Source organism: Clarias gariepinus, chromosome 2, assembly GCF_024256425.1.
Source record: "Clarias gariepinus isolate MV-2021 ecotype Netherlands chromosome 2, CGAR_prim_01v2, whole genome shotgun sequence".
Lineage (NCBI taxonomy): Eukaryota > Metazoa > Chordata > Actinopteri > Siluriformes > Clariidae > Clarias > Clarias gariepinus.
In genome coordinates this window covers 34,222,674-34,240,262 of record NC_071101.1, presented here as the reverse complement: position 1 = coordinate 34,240,262, position 17,589 = coordinate 34,222,674, and the positions used below count along the sequence as shown (strand labels likewise).

General features: G+C 44.9%; 1 protein-coding gene across 1 annotated transcript in view; it reads right to left on the bottom strand.

Moving 5' to 3' along the window:
• The window catches only part of chrm2a (cholinergic receptor, muscarinic 2a), a 119,580-nt gene extending 105,833 nt beyond the window's left edge, over positions 1-13,747 (bottom strand). The window contains exon 1 of the mRNA XM_053483143.1: positions 13,646-13,747. The gene's annotated coding sequence lies outside the window, so the exon portion shown is untranslated. The remainder of the gene's footprint in view (positions 1-13,645) is intronic.
• Between the last annotated feature and the right edge of the window lie 3,842 nt (positions 13,748-17,589).

Here is a 17,589-nt window from a genome sequence, read left to right as displayed (position 1 = left end):
TCTTTATAATAGATGAATATTCTGACTGAAACAAAGCTGCTTGTGTCAGCTCATATCGGGAGCATTTTGATTAAAGGGGAGATGAAAAGTGAAAGTGTGTACCAACAACACAGCATGTGTGTGAATGGCTGAAATGTGGTTGTGAATAAGCTTTTTGGTAAGTGTAAAATGTTCGCATGAACCCGCGTGAAATCTTTTACTTTGCCGAGTTTTGATCTAAAGTCAGATAAACGCGCGTTCCCAGAAATACAACAAACACAAATTTATACGTGTTAAATAAGGGCTGCCTTTGCGGCGCTGTGCAAAACACACGCCGATGTGAGCCGCTTTATTTCAGTCATAATATACTAACATATTTTTGCTGTGTAGTGGACTGCGCACGCACAACCTCTCGAAGGGCACTAACTGCACAGACCAAACTGTTATCTTCTTGTACTGTTATAAAAATTCTAAATATAAACAAACAAACAAAATACAGCCTTTTTTTTCAGAGCTAAACGGAAGTGAAAAGATTACCGATTAGGCGTGCCTAGCAACACTAAACGAAACAAGGCATAATCGTGGTGTATAGCATAGTTTATTATCTGCTGTGGTAGATCTGATTTATTCAAACGCAATAATAAAGCTTTATATCCTCAGGAGGGGTCATTATATTGTTTTATCGATAATTTTACAGAAGCGAGTTCAGAACTAAATCGCTGCTCCTGCTCAATCTAAAGCACCGTCACTGTTTAAAAAAACATCCAAGCTGTTCAGAAGCTTCAAATAGAATAAATTTTCTCCCTATAAAATTAAGTTTTCCCCCCTTTTTTTCCCTTTCTTCTTTGTCCCCATTAAAGACTCTGTAGTAGGTTTTCTCAGTTGAATATGAAAAAAATATCGCTGATTATCAACGCAGGAATGAATCCGCATTGGAGCGCATTGTCCAAGTGCAAGTTGATCTTGTAACTAAACTATTTGCTTTGGGTGAAAGCGGCATCTAGCGATCATTGTGTGTCAGCGACAGCTTCCCATTCACAACACAGTTGGTGACACTGGCGCGGCACTTCTAGTGTTTTTGGGGCCTCTACGACCAACGTATGACAGGGATCCCCCAAAGTAATTTTCAGGGGACAATATCTGGTGTGTTGCACCCAAATAATTGGCCAAAAGGGCAGTTTCTTCTAACAAGCCCAGGTCTGAAACCTCTGGTGCACATTTTGCATTGACTTCTGACACTGGTGAGGTCTTTCACACCCCTAAAGATCCCATTTTGGTTTGTGGCATTCCAATAGCCATCACACTGTCTCCTTGTGCCTCTTCTGGCAATGCTGCAGCTCCTGCTCTGCCTTGTTGCCCAGCTGAGGATGTCGCTTTGCCTCCCTGTTTAACTAAGGTCATCACCCTACCTCCTTGCCCTGCCTCTGTTTCTATATGTGCAACCAAAAACATAGTTCCCTGCCGGCTACGATTGATGCTTCACCTCCCTTCTTGCAGGGCAGAGAACTTAGATCGCCCCAGCACTCATCAGCCCCTGCGTGTCACATGCACATCACATACAGTACACATTTAGAACTTGTTCTTGATTACATTTCTCACGAGTGTAATTTTTACCTAATATTTAGCGACAGCGACTATGTGTCAAGTTATCTGGGAATTTGCACATCAGCTTCAAACTCGAAAAAAGCTATAGCCAACTACAGGGGGTATGAGGATCAACTCTGGAATTACTTTTAATTCTTGTGTCTGACAGCTTGGCAGGTTACACAACAATCATTTAAAGTGGATACAACTAAGTAGTCTCTACCCATCAGTGTCCCTGAGACGATCAGCAGCCGATGCGCCTCCCTGTCTCACGTTACTGACTACAGTCTCTTACACATGGCGATTCTCTGTCACAGGTGGCACTTGTATGTTAAGTCTGTACCTAAGCTCCATTAGTGACTGTTGGGTGATGCATACTGTGATGTCATACTCTGATCATGTCACAGTTGTTTCTTGTCAAATGACTTTAGCTCCATCATTTCACTTATTTTAGCTTTACAATGTGTTCATATAGTTAACTGGTGTTTGTTGTCATGTCAGTGTATATCTTACAGTAGGTACATGTTCACGTTAAGTTCATGTTCAAGTTCATAGCATCGGTTATTGTTTGTTTAGCTTGGTTTGCATAATGCTTATTAATGAACAGTCTGCACTCTTCCCAATTGCCTCTAACTCCTGACAATGTTTATCAGTTTGTATAATATGCTATGTTGTGTTATATAAATTATTTAAATGCCTGAATATGGTTGTGTGTTTGTGTATGTGTGTGTTTTCAGAAAAGCTGAAAGACACAGCTGTAAAATACACACAGTGGGGTCCTTTGTGGCATGTGTTTATTTTTTTGTCAGTGTTTATATGACAGTTTTTCTGCATGTGTGGACTGGCTGTAAACATTATTACTGGATGAATGATAGGACAAAGACACACCTGAGGATGTCCGAGTGCAATCACACACAAACACATACCAACCCAGCTACGCTCCTATGAGGAAGCAGATTGTGTGCAAACACTTGCATTTGTGTTTATGTGCAAAAAGCTAAGTTTGTTTCAAATAGCAGCAGCCTGAAAACCGAAAAAGAGTTGCTTAGTTGATCAATAATAGGCATGTCATTAAATGTAATAATATCAGTTAATATTAATATTAGTGAGATCAACTGCCATAACTTTTCATTATTAGCAGTAGACTTATTTTTTCAATTGTAATTGCTGGGATTTAATTTTTTTTATATCAGCAATATCAGTCTCTCACATTGTTTTGATCCATTCTTCTTTTCAACACTGCTTTAGTTTATTGTGGTTTTTGGGCATTCACTTATGCACAGCTTTGTTAAGGTCTCACCAAAGCATTTCAATTTGACTGAGGTCTGGACTTTGCCATTCCAAAGCGTTAAATTTTCAGCAATTTTATCTAAACGGTGTGCTTCGGATAATTGTCGTCCTGTTGCATGATCCAATTTTTATCAAGTTTTAGCTGTAGGACAGCTGGCCTTACATTTGCCTCTTAAATACTTCAGTATACAGAGCAGATCATGGTTAATTCAATGACTGCAAGGAGCCCAGGACTGATGGCTGCAAAAAACAAGCCCAAATCAAGAGCCCACCTCTGCCATCATTGACAGTAGGTGTTTCTGCTAAATTGCTGTTTGGTTTTTGCCAAACATGTCGCTGAGCATTAAGGTCAAACAACTCTTTTTGTCAAACAACTTTAATCTCATCTGTCCATAGGACATTGGTTCAGAAGCCTTGTGCTTTGTTCGGATGCAATTTTTAGAATATCTGTTGTGCTTCCATGTTCTTTTTAGACAAGGCTTTCTCCCTGGCAACCCTTCCAAACAAAACACTACTTGCTCAGTCTTCTTCTAATTGTAATGTCATGGACTTTAACAATTAGCTGTCAGGGATGGAGGTCGGGACGAAAAAAACCCAATAGCAGACACAGACTTACTTCAAGGGAGTTTATTTGGAGTTAGGGGTTAAAAAATGGTGGCTAAGGTAGCGTAGTGTGTGTGTGTCTGAGAAAGTCAGCGCGCAGCAGCGCGGGCGGTATGTGTGTGTGTGTGTGTGTGAATTGGTGCGCCGCAGCGGGGGGGCGCACGTGCGTTTGTGTATGTGTGTGTGTGTGTGTGTGCCTGAAAAAAGTCAGCGCGCAGCGGTGCAGGTGTGTGTGTGTGTCTAAGAAGGTCAGCGCGCAGCGGCGCGGGGGTGTGTGTGTGTGTGTGTGTGTGTGCGTGTGAGCCTAAGAAAGTCAGCGCGCAGCGGCGCGGGTGTGTGTGTGTGTGTGTGTGTGCGTGTGAGCCTAAGAAAGTCAGCGCGCGGCGGCGCGGGTGTGTGCGAGTACCGAATATTCCGAGGAGCAGGCTGTGGCGTGACGAGGGTCAGGGTGACGACGTCGGAAGTCCTCCGCGGAATCCGGAAGCGCGCACGAACCTTACGCCGTCTCAGCAATGTGCGCGGGTGGTGCGACTGAATTTCCGTGATGGTTTCGACGTGCTGGGCTGTTACCAGAACGGAGAGGGGCAGAGAGAATCGGCGTTGTTTAGCAGGTAAGGGTCAAACACGAGAAGCAATCCAAGAACAGGCGAGATGATCGAGGGATGAGACAAGAAGAGAAGTCCAATGGGCAGCGAGGTCGGCAACGGGTCAAAATCCAGCGAGAAAATATTCGAGAGAAAACGGGAGGCACACGAGCGAGATACTGCGGCACAGACTGGTGCGCTCTGCATGCTTTTAAAGCCTGGGGATGATGTTCCTAATTGAATACAGGTGTGTTGTGATTAAACGCTGGGTGCGCTGAAACTCTGGAATGGAGTTAGGATTGTGAGGCGCTTGGTGGTTGGGGCTGGCTTGTGACAGTACCCCCCCTCCTACGGACGCCACCTGGCGTTCTGGACGGTGCGTTGGGGTGTCGAAGATGGAAGTCATCAACAAGGGATCGATCCAAGATGAATCTGGAGGGGATCCAGCTTCTCTCCTCAGGGCCATAGCCCTCCCAATCCACCAGGTACTGGAGGCCTCTGCCTCGCCGTCTGGCTTTCAAAAGCTTATGCACGGTGAAGGCCTCACCACCATCGAGAAGTCGGGGAGGAGGAGCTGGGCGGGTGGGTGGATTCAGTGGACATGAGACCAGGGGTCTTATCTGAGATACGTGGAAGGAAGGGTGTATCCGGCGCATGGTGGAAGGCAGATGGAGTCTGACGGTACAGGGGTTGATGATTCTGGTGATGGTGAACGGGCCAATGAACCTGGGAGATAGTTTGCGCGAGGTTGTTTTGAGGGGAATGTAGTGGGAAGATAACATCACTCTTTGACCCACACGGTATAACGGAGCTCTGGAGCGACGTCGGTCAGCTTGCTGTTTGAAGATCGAAACGGTCCGGCGGATCCTAGCCCTTGCCTTTAACCACGTTCTTCGGCACCGACGAATAAAGGCTTGAGCCGAGGGGACCTCCACCTCCGCCTCCTGAGAAGGGAACAGAGGAGGTTGATACCCTAGGCAACATTGAAAAGGGGAGAGGCCCGTGGCTGATGTAGGTAAGGAGTTGTGGGCATACTCGATCCATGGTAGCAGCTGACTCCAGTGATGGGGGTCCTTAGATGTCATGCACCGAATAGCTGTTTCTAGACCCTGATTAGCTCGCTCCGCCTGGCCGTTCGTCTGCGGATGATAGCCGGAGGATAAGCTAGGGGTGGCACCAATTAGCTTACAGAAGGCGGACCAAAACCGGGCAGTGAATTGGGGTCCTCGATCCGATGTGATGTCTGTTGGGAGTCCATGTAGCCGGAACACATGCACAATTAAAAGTTCGGCGGTTTCTTTCGCTGTGGGGAGTCCAGATAGCGGAATGAAGTGGGCCGCCTTGGAAAAGCGGTCGACCACCGTGAGGATGCAGGAGTTCCCTTCCGAGTCGGGGAGTCCTGTTACAAAGTCAAGGGCGATATGGGACCAGGGCCTGTGAGGAATCGGGAGCGGTCTAAGGAGGCCGGCGGGTGGCTTGTTACTGGCCTTGCTCCTGACGCAAGTGTCGCAGGCACTAACGAAGTGACGAATGTCCTTCCTCATAGTGGGCCACCAAAACCGTTGTTGAACCAGCGCCAAAGTCCGTGCCGCACCAGGATGGCAGGCCAGTCGTGAGCTATGTCCCCATTCCAGAACGTGGGGCCGTACTTCTGCCGGAACAAAAAGTCTGCCCTGTGGTGTCTCTGAAGGGCCTGGCTGCTGATGGAGTGCATCCCTGACCCGCGATTCGATGTCTAGTAGTGCGGCACCCACAAGGCATTGAGGGGGTAAAATGGTGGCTTCAGGCATCTGCTCATGGGCTGGACAGAACTGGCGAGAGAGGGCGTCTGGTTTCGTGTTCTTAGACCCCGGGCGATAAGACAAGGAGAAGTTGAAACGGGAGAAGAACATGGACCACCTAGCTTGACGGGAGTTTAGGCGTTTGGCTGTCCGGAGATATTCCAAGTTCTTATGGTCCGTCCAGACCAGGAAGGGGATTTCGGTGCCCTCGAGCCAATGCCTCCACTCCTCCAGGGCGAGTTTAACCGCTAGTAGTTCCCGGTCGCCAATACCGTAGTTTCTCTCAGTAGGAGAAAGCCGGTGGGAGAAAAAACAACACGGATGCAGTTTGTTATCTTTGGGCGACCGCTGAGATAGGACCGCCCCGGCGCCTGAGTCGGAGGCGTCCACTTCCACCACGAATTGAAGAGAAGGGTCCGGCTGAAGAAGAACCGGGGCTGAGGTAAATCGCCTCTTCAACTCTAGGAAGGCCCTGGCCGCTTGCTCCGACCAGATGAACGGGGTCTTGGCTGAAGTCAGGGAAATGAGAGCGGCGGCCACTGTGCTATAGCCCCGAATGAATCGCCTATAGAAGTTGGCAAACCCCAGGAAACGCTGAAGCTCCTTGCGTGTTGTTGGAGTAGGCCAGTCGGTCACTGCCTTCAGCTTTGCGGGGTCCATCTGAATCCTAGAGGGAGCGACAATGAAACCCAGGAAGGAAACTGTGCTACTGTGGAACTCGCACTTCTCCGCCTTGACAAACAGTTGATTCTCAAGTAACCTCTGGAGTACCTGGCGGACGTGCATCTTATGTTCCTCCAAGGAGCGCGAGAAGATGAGAATATCATCAAGATAAACAAAGGCGAAGATATTGATAAAATCCCGAAGGACATCATTAACTAGGGCTTGGAATACTGCTGGGGCGTTGGCCAAACCAAACGGCATGACTAAGTATTCATAATGCCCCGACGGTGTGTTGAAGGCGGTCTTCCACTCGTCCCCCTCTCTAATTCTGACCAGATGGTAAGCGCTGCGCAGGTCCAGTTTCGTGAAAAGTCGGGCCCCCTGCAGGAGGTCAAAAGCGGTGGACATCAAGGGCAGAGGATACCGGTTCTTGACGGTGATATCATTTAGTCCTCTGTAATCAATACAGGGGCGTAGGGTCCCGTCTTTCTTGGCCACAAAGAAAAACCCGGCGCCAGCAGGCGATGAGGATGGTCTGATGATGCCAGCGGCTAGGGCCTCAGAGATGTATTGGTCCATGGAGTTCCTCTCATTCTGAGAAAGTGAGAAGAGGCGGCCCCGAGGTGGGGCTGTGCCAGGCAGGAGGTCGACGGCGCAGTCGTAGGGACGATGAGGGGGAAGAGAGACAGCACGGGACTTGCTGAAAACGGTTTTAAGGTCGACGTAATCAGGTGGAACCTTTGAGAGTTCAGGGATCTCCTCTGGGGCGCTTGGGGCTCCGGTGGGGCAGAGAGCAGACTTCAGGCAAGAGGCCAGGCAGAGAGGACTCCATTCGAGGATTGTATTGTTTCTCCAGTCTACGTGAGGGTTGTGGCGAACCAGCCAAGGACGTCCGAGCACCAGCTGGCACTGAGCCTTTTTACATGACCAGGAGTGAAATTTCTTCAGAGTGGTTCCCGGAGGCCCTTAGGTTAACCGGCACTGTGCGACAGGTGATCGGAGGGAGTAGTGTTCCATCGAGGGCATGGACGGACAGTGGCGCATTCAGAGGAAGAGTGGAGATACATAGTTCCCTGACCTTCGTGGCGCAGATAATATTCTGATCAGAGCCGGAGTCGATGAGGGCATGAGCTATGTAGGGCTGGTTGTCTAGGAAGAGGGTGACAGGAAGAACTGGACGGCCTCTAGGCAACTGCTCTTGGGTGTGCCCCTCCAGTGTGCCTAGATTCACTGGGGGGGCCTGGCTTTTAATGGACACTGCAGACGTAGGTGTCCGACCTGGCCACAATAGAGGCACGCCCCTGCCTGGATCCGGCGTTGTCGCTCCTCTGGCGAAATCCGGGTTCGTCCAACCTGCATGGGTTCGGCAGGGACGGCGGCTGGCATGGGAGGAGTGACTGCCCTGAGCTGGAGCTGGGAAGGGGGGCGGTGCCTCCGTCTGAGTCGTGAATCCACTCGGCCTGCGAGGTCCATCAGGTCATTCAATTCTTCAGGAAGCTGTTGGGAAGTCAGCTGATCCTTGACCATCTCAGAAAGCCCATTCAGGAAGGTGTCATAAAGCGCCTGAGAGTCCCATTGAGCGGCGGCCGCCAGAGTCCGGAACTCAATGGCGTAGTCATAAGCAGATCGGGAGCCCTGACGAAGCTCCAGTAGTTGTCTGGCGGCCTCTCTTCCTACGTGGGAGCGATCGAATACTCTCTTCATTTCCTCGGTGAAACTGCTGAAGGTGATGCAGCAGGGATCGCCAGCGTCCCAGACGGCCGTTCCCCACTCACGGGCTCTCTCCGTAAGAAGGGTGATGATGTACGCCACCTTGGATCGCTCAGTAGGAAAGGCGGAGGGCTGGAGTTCAAGCAGCAAGGAACACTGTGACAAAAATGACCGACAGGTACCAGGGTCTCCATTGTAGGGTTGAGGATTGGGTAAGCGAGGCTCGTGCCGAGCTGGAGGTGTGAGCGTGGATGGGAGGACGGAGAACGCCTGCTGGAACTGATTTGACAGCTGAGACAGACTCTGAGATATCTGTTGGAGGCTTTGCTGTTGGGAGTTAATGAGAGCACCTTGTTGGGCAACAGTCTGGCGAAGCCTGGCCTCGGATCGGTTACTAGCCCGCAGCTGGGATTTGGTGCTAAGGCCCGGCCGGGGTCGAAAAGTGTCTGCTGGGTCTGCCATGGCCGCAGTATACTGTCAGGGATGGAGGTCGGGACGAAAAAAACCCAATAGCAGACACAGACTTACTTCAAGGGAGTTTATTTGGAGTTAGGGGTTAAAAAATGGTGGCTAAGGTAGCGTAGTGTGTGTGTGTCTGAGAAAGTCAGCGCGCAGCAGCGCGGGCGGTATGTGTGTGTGTGTGTGTGTGAATTGGTGCGCCGCAGCGGGGGGGCGCACGTGCGTTTGTGTATGTGTGTGTGTGTGTGTGTGCCTGAAAAAAGTCAGCGCGCAGCGGCGCAGGTGTGTGTGTGTGTCTAAGAAGGTCAGCGCGCAGCGGCGCGGGGGTGTGTGTGTGTGTGTGTGTGTGTGCGTGTGAGCCTAAGAAAGTCAGCGCGCAGCGGCGCGGGTGTGTGTGTGTGTGTGTGTGTGTGCGTGTGAGCCTAAGAAAGTCAGCGCGCGGCGGCGCGGGTGTGTGCGAGTACCGAATATTCCGAGGAGCAGGCTGTGGCGTGACGAGGGTCAGGGTGACGACGTCGGAAGTCCTCCGCGGAATCCGGAAGCGCGCACGAACCTTACGCCGTCTCAGCAATGTGCGCGGGTGGTGCGACTGAATTTCCGTGATGGTTTCGACGTGCTGGGCTGTTACCAGAACGGAGAGGGGCAGAGAGAATCGGCGTTGTTTAGCAGGTAAGGGTCAAACACGAGAAGCAATCCAAGAACAGGCGAGATGATCGAGGGATGAGACAAGAAGAGAAGTCCAATGGGCAGCGAGGTCGGCAACGGGTCAAAATCCAGCGAGAAAATATTCGAGAGAAAACGGGAGGCACACGAGCGAGATACTGCGGCACAGACTGGTGCGCTCTGCATGCTTTTAAAGCCTGGGGATGATGTTCCTAATTGAATACAGGTGTGTTGTGATTAAACGCTGGGTGCGCTGAAACTCTGGAATGGAGTTAGGATTGTGAGGCGCTTGGTGGTTGGGGCTGGCTTGTGACATTAGCATGCTTAGAGTGATCTGTAGGTTTTGAGATGTAGCTCTAGGTTTTTTTGTATTTCTCTGAGCATTGCATCTAAAGTTGGGATAAATGTGCTGGGACATCCACTCCTGGGAAGACTGGCAACTGTCTTGAATACTTTCCACATTATTTACCACAAGTAAATAATATTTCTCACTGTAGAATGTTGAATTTTAAATTGTTTGGAAATGGTTTTATAACCCTTCCCAGCTTGATCAGCAGCTGCAACTTACCCTTTTAAATCTTGTGGAAGTAGTACAAAGGTACTTAGTTTACAAGGTTCCATTTTTGCTAAATAAATTATGAAAAAAGGTGAAAATTTTTATTTTATCATTTACCTGAGATTGTATTTGCCCAATACTAAGACCTGCTGAAATCAGATGATTTTTTTAATTGTTTTAATAATGGGGGCACAAATTTTTACATATGACTACATACAGTCCCACTCAAACATTTGGACACACCAGTTTGGAGACAGAATTCGGATTTGTTTTTCTACATTTTAGCACTACTGGAGATTTTAAAACACAGGGAATTAGGTTATTTAGTAAGAACAATATCAACAGTCAGTTGTTATTTTGAGACATGAAGGTCAGCTGCTCTGGAATAGTTTTCGAAGAATAGTATTGTCAAGTGTATAGGCACCATGATGAAACTGGCTCTAATGAAGACCATCCCAGGTAAGCAAGATCAAAACTTACCTCTGATGCAGAGAAGTTCACTTAGAGTTATCAGCCTCAGAAATCACCAATTAACAACACCTCAGATTAGAGCCATTTTAAAGGCTTTACAGAGCATAAGTACCAGGTGCATTCAATATTAACTGTTCAAAGGAGATTATTTAAGAAGGCCGTAGGTCTGTGAATGACCATCCAGAGGTGGCTTGGAGCCCACTGTATGTAGTCATTACTACGAACATTCACTAATCGAACGCCTGACTTTTGAAAATTAGCGGATAGCTCATCGCATCTTTCTGTGGGAACTGTACACAACATTCACAAACACTACTTGTGCATTACAGAAATTTTGAGTTAATGACAAATCCCCTGTACAGTCCTGACCTCTCTCCAAGACATTTCCACATTTTAGGACCATTAAAGTAGCTCCTAAGAGGCCACTGTTTCAGAGATGAAGCAGGTACTTTATTTGCAATAGGAAAACTTGAATAAGTGCATTAGTATTGTCAGGGATTATATAGAAAAAAAGTTAGGTTTTACCCTCATAACTTTGTTCTGTTATCATACACAATCAAAAGTCCCGGTTTGAATTGAATGCCCCTTATATTATGTAATAAAAAAAGAAAAAATAATAATGAACTTGAGTTTTAGCTGCAAAAACAGAAGCAAGTGAGTCAAAGTCTCAAGAGCAACTGTGGTATATTTCCCAGGATTCTTAGTAAAACTTACCAGGTCCTTACAAAAAAAGCAGTAAGTCTAACTGAGACCACTAACTTTTTAAAGGAGAAGTTTGACAAAATAACTAAATATTGTCTTTTTTTAGTTAAATACTGTTGACTTAATGTATATTACTTTTGAAGGCGTTTTATTTTACAGCAATCATTTACACATGCCTAAGACACATTACTATTTGTATACATTTTGCAAAACAAAGAATCTTAAAGTGGGAAAGATTTTCTTGTAAATATCTCACCAGACAAATTGGAACTTCTCATCCTTAGACAGCTTTATTCCTATACTCTTTTCATTCATTAAAACAGATATGTGCCGGCAACACAGCATAGGTCAATGATGATTAATATAAATAAATAAAATATAAATTATATATAAGGAAACCTTGCCAGTGTGTGTTAACAGGAAAGCTTCAGACTTTTAACTGCGTATTTGAGTTTACAGATATGTCAGGCAAAACAAAGGTTAGCATTACTTTTATAAAGGGTACATTTATCCAACTACCAAAATATAGGAATGAAGTCACAAACCTCTCAAAATTAGGATATTATTATGATTTTTTTGTCACAGAAACAACCCAAAACAACAACAAAAACATGTGATCATGTGAATATGTGCTATTTATTTGCCTATGTGACATGTTTTTTTTTATGTTAGTGTAGTTTGTTAAAACGAACCAAAATGAATTACATCGTATTGCCCATTTTGTGCTGAAGAAAAAGATATGTCACCCTTTACTGCACAATTCTAAGCCCTGTTTATTAAAAAACAGCAAAACTAATAATGGCTAAATATCTCTGAGGTTTAAGGGCTAAAAAAAAAGGATTTTTTTTTGGTGTGTGATAATTTGTTTGTTGTAATTTATCTTAATGGACATCAAATTGTATCCCAATGTACTAAAAGCATATAATTGATAGCACTGCAGTCGTGGTTGACTAATCACTATTGGACTGTGGTAATGTGCATAAATAATCTGCAGCAGGCCGTAAGTGTACTGATTGATATTGATTATTGGTTGTTATTCATCCGACAAACGAAAATCTCCACTAAGACGACACAACAACATGAACACGCACAAAGCGGCTACGAAAACGATTAAGCTCCTTAAAAAATAAATAAAGGAGGAGGAGGTTTACGGAGGACAGTTTTGACACAAACGCGCGGGTACATACGAGCCGCTCCAGCCCAGTCTGTGTAACTGTTTAAAACGTCTCATTCTCACTGGAAGAACCAGTTTGTACGCGTGCAGCATATTAAATCTCATAAAAGCTTAATTAGAAAGCGTAATGGGACTTTTATACCGAGCTATTATACACCAAGGACTGCTAAAGGGGTCAGGGTCACGACGTTCAGCGCCCGAGCTCACACGTCAAAATTGCGCCAAAATCGATTTCGGGTCCGTTTCCTCTAAACATCCTAACCACATGACACACGAAACGTCCGAGTGTCCAAGCACGCGCCGGTAACGTGCTGAGGGGAAAGCTGCACGACGCAGCTTGGAGAGTTTCTAAATCAATTACGAATAAACATTAAAAAAAAACAAAAAAAAAACACAGAGTTATCTCTCAGCTCACGAAGATTCATCATGCATTATTGTATGTTAGTAATACAGTAGCTTATGGTTTAAATAGCGCATTGGTTCATGATATATATTTAACATGCGTTTAGGATGAAATAAAAATGTGTGCACGCGCGCGGCATCCATGCCAAGAGTAACCAGACGGAATGTTTTCTAAAAAAAAAAAAAAAACATACAGTATGTGTTGGCTTTTTTGTATGTTTGTTTTCTTGTTTGTTGATATATAACCTGAAGGGGGTTATTATAGTTCGTTTTGGCTGGATTATCCTTGCACCAGTAACCCGCGTCCTTTTGTTTGATGAGAAAAATCTAATTAGTTTAGAGAATAACAAAAAATAGCATGCTGTAATCACAGAGTTCTTCAAAAGTCTTTACAAGCCAAAGGCGTACCACCGTGTAGAAAAAGAGTGGAACCTGAGCTTTTGTATATTATTATTATAATTATTATTATTATTATTATAAGACTTTGACACAGAGCGTGACACATGTGGATTGTGGACAGGCGATTGTCCGGCACTGAGCGTGTGACGTACAGTATGTGCGATAGCTCCGGCTCTTTATGGGGAAAAGCTGCCCTGTACTGTCTCGTCGGGGTGCCATGACATCTCTATAGCCTACCAGGTCTAGACTTCATCATAGCAATGGTTCGATCTAGACTTTAGATATCAAATAAACCAAACACGCCTTTACCTGTGAAATATTTCACACTTTATCCAGATAGTTTTTGATTAAAAAAAAAAAAAAGATGTGTAGACTTTACCTTGGACAGCATCGCAACGCGTTTTCATCTCAGCACTGTGCTCTAGTGCCTTTTGCAGTTTTTTAGTGCTTATCAATGAATGCCAAGCACATGGGTTCCACGCTTCTCTGTGCGTCTTAAGGTAATCATTTAGCCAAAGATAAAAACCGATCACTCTCCACGCACCTGATCGGCCGTCAATACACACACGCGTGAGCGCGGACGCACAATGCAAGGCATGTGTAGTATATAGAAGAGTGGACCTACATTCTCTCAGGCGCTCCTTGCGTGTTGTGTGTCCTCGATGCCGGTGGCGATGCTCATTCGGTTCGCTCGGTCGCGCAGTTGCACGTCTGAGGACATGTTGCTCGCCTGGATGGTCTGTGGAAAGCCTGAGCGCGTCTATTCTGATTGCGCACGGGTGTACGGAGAGACAGGCGAAGTAAGTGAGAGCATGTGGGGAGGGGTGGCGCGAAAACACACACACACACACACACACAAAGAGAGAGAGAGAGAGAGAGTCTACATGCACGCTTAATCAATACACTGATACAAATCTAGAGTTTCCCCAAAGTCTCCACACATAGTAAAAAATAAACACTAATCACCACATGTACATGAGTGTCAATTCTTTGGAAGCACACACTTAGTCGTCTCTTCCACTCGTGTAATTGCCCAATGATGTTTATTTTCTCTAAATACAGTATGCCTATATATGGAGATTTTTAGGACCCCATAGTACTTTAGCTACATGTCTGCCTTAAAGTGTGACCAGTGATCAACTTGCAAATTGGCACATGGATCAAATAGTAGACAGCTGCAGTTGATTACTAGAAGAGTAGCAAATTCTACAAAGGTTTGTGGACACCTAACCAGCACACACATATGTGATTCTTTCCCAAACACACAACAGGACCGGTAATATAATATCTTCCTTCACTGGACCTAAAAGGCAGAAATCCTGTTCCAGCATGACAGTGCTCAAATATCATAATTAAATGTCTGAAACTGTTGGCCATGCAATGTATTGTTCTTCACAAAACTCTGTTCTGTTGTTCTGTCTAGTTAACATGACTGTATGTTGCTGCACTCATCTCATATTGTCATTAATCTGCACTCCTGTCCCGTCTACTGCTCTATCATATTGGCATCTGATGGCACTAATGTCCTGGATAAATATGGATGAACATGTCATCACAATGTATATAAACTATATAGAGAAATGATAATAAGGGCACTTCACTTGACTTAACAAAAACCCTGTTCACACCTTGAATTAATATGCAGCCTGGGTAAATGGACAGGGTTAAGTACATGTGTGACCCACTATGAACTGATCACTTAAACCAGGTAATTTGGCATGCATATGATCAAAAAAGAGTATTAGTGTGAACGCAAAAGCATCTTCAGGCATCCCAGACAGAAAGAAAGGACTGCTTAACTTAATATACATAATTGCAAGTCTGTTTGGAAATCACACTGAATATCAGAGGTCTCCACCTTGAATAGATAAAAGTGGTGTTGTAACAAAAGTGATGAATACAGATGCGTTTCGTGGTCTCTATCATTATCTATTCTTCCATTTGTTTATAAATTATTACCAGAAAACTACTAAATTAAATTTGTAATAGCACATCCAAATTTATGAAATAGGACTTGTGAAACATTTCTGCAGTGAAAGACTGACGTAATAAATGTGCATGACGTCCTTAATTTATTGGAAATAATGTATGAAATGTGATCACATGTGGTCACTGGGGAGGTATTCAAAATGGCAGGTGAAAATGGCTATGTGTCTCCTGATCAGATCCCCTGAGACCAGGTGTGAACAAGACTATAAAAGGCATTGAGTTGAAAAGAGTTTCCAGTCTCAGCACCACAGACAGCGAACACCCAGCTGAGACACACACAGGCTGAGAGAGAAAATCAATAGAAGAGAAGAGCAGTGAGTTGATCACCCTCGGCTGTGAAGTCTTTTGGTTCAGCATGTTTCAGCATGAAGGTGTTTCAAATTCTGATATATTTGTCTCTGCTTTAAAACTATTTATTACACATGGGAGAGGTGTGCCCTCTGGCTTCATCAAAGCACAGAACACCACACCACGAGAAGGCCACTGAGGGACATGACCCAAAAGACAGAGAAAAGTATCTTTTCCATCCACCACAAGCACCCAAGGAGAATTCTACTGGCATATGTATATTTTTCTTTTGGTTGGGGGTCCGGGGTTGCATCTACCTCTTGCAAATGTGCAACTTTCCCATAGCCCCAAAAACAGGATTTTACGATTTTACTTGGATGTTTGTCTGTGCTTGGTGGTGAGGACTAGTATTTGCTGATGACTGAATTGCAGCTGCATTGCTAATGTTTGTTCCTCTTTCAGAGTGCACACTGAGACCTGCCCCCAGAGGGAGACAACAATCATTATTGCTGTGAGAATAGCATGACCATAGACAAAATTAGTGAAATACAATGAATACTAGGTGGAAATTCTGGAATATTAGGAATATTACCCTGAACTTTCATTACAAACATGAAAGTTCAGGGTAACTGTTGCAATAATTTTTTTTTTTTTTTTAAAGATATTTTTTATATAGATCTGATATAAATGGCACAGAATTTAAAATGCCATGTAAATCAAATGTTATTTATCTAGCTAAACCGTCTAGATCAACATCCCTATATCTGTGAGAAAAACTTTGGTACAGGTAGTAAATCTCTCTCTCTCTCTCTCTCTCTCTCTCTTTCTCTCTTTCTCTCTCTCCTCGTTGCCAAAAGCAAAGCGAATCATAAGCAAGCATAGCAGGTGGGCAGCAATCAAGGGAATTTCTGCATCTTCAGTAGAATAAATAGCATATGTCTTGTGTAGTACTTTTCTAAGAAATATGAATTCATTAAAATAATTTGGAATCCATTTGAGATTTCTAGTAGCATCATCAGTTAATTGACATCCAATGTAGGATAGTTATTTTCAGGCATTGCTTTTTTGTAGATTATCTGTTATTGGTTACACATTTAGATAAATATGTACTATCCTCTTTAGGCAGAGCACATCTCTTTGACTCTTGGTTTGTTGTTTATATATAGATACAGTATATAGACAAAGACACAAAATCTCTGCCTGCCAGATGCTGAAATGATGGTGTCACTTTAGTAACCTTAGTGCTTTAGACTTGTAACAACCACATGGTTACAGGGCAGCAAAACACATCATTAGCTCTTCTGTGCTCCACCCTTCATGAGCTTCCTGGTGAGTATAACAGGAACAGTGGAGAAGTCAAGTGAGTAAAGCTGCATCATATTAATTGCATATTTATTTATGCTCTGCAGACTCAGACTGAACACCTAATTCCATTACTTCCATCGCTCACATACTGTACCATCTAACCACCCATATACCCATATCGACCTACTCCGCCTGGGTCTGTGTTTTGTTCACCCATTTGATGGGCATTTGCTTCACTCTGGGAGAGTGTGGGCATGAACATAAAATTTCAATCAGACATGTATCAAAGTATGCAGCACCTCCAACAACAACAGAAAATCACACAGGAGCTATTGACCCATCATCGGCTCAAGGAAACTGTGGGTATTCCTCTTCTTGAACACTGAACACTTACCCAGTTACTCCTGGCTTAATTTCTGGCACTCTGGCTTAATTTCACTAGTGGTCATACTTTCTCTTAGCAAATGCATTACAACTGTTTGGCTGGCTCTTTGTAATCTGGCATTGGCTAAAGCCAAATAAGTTGTCACTTGTTCAGATGGCAGAAAGGGGCGGTAAGTTTAGCAGATAATGTACAGTTTGAAAAAAAAAAGTATTAAGCTAAAAACTAACCAGCCAAACATAGAGCTCCTGATGTGAAAAAGAGCTGGGTGGCAAGCTATTGACTCTACTCACTGGCACCTTCATCTCCTACCAAAAAGATGCCTATCAGAGCTCAGGTAAATACAGATGCATTGTATAAGTATTCTTTCTCTTGCATGACCCTGAGCCCTGACAATAGGCATTGGCCAATCGAGAAGGTACATTTTTTCTGCATCCATGTGACTAACCTTCCTGGAGGTTTGGATGAGGAACCAAAAGAGCAAAGGGTTCTTATGCATAAATATGACTCCCTCATAGGTGGGGAATGGTCTGGCTTATTCAACGTGCCACCCTGCAACCCACCTCTAGCTGACAGAGAAGGAGATCCTGACCTTGGGGTCATCT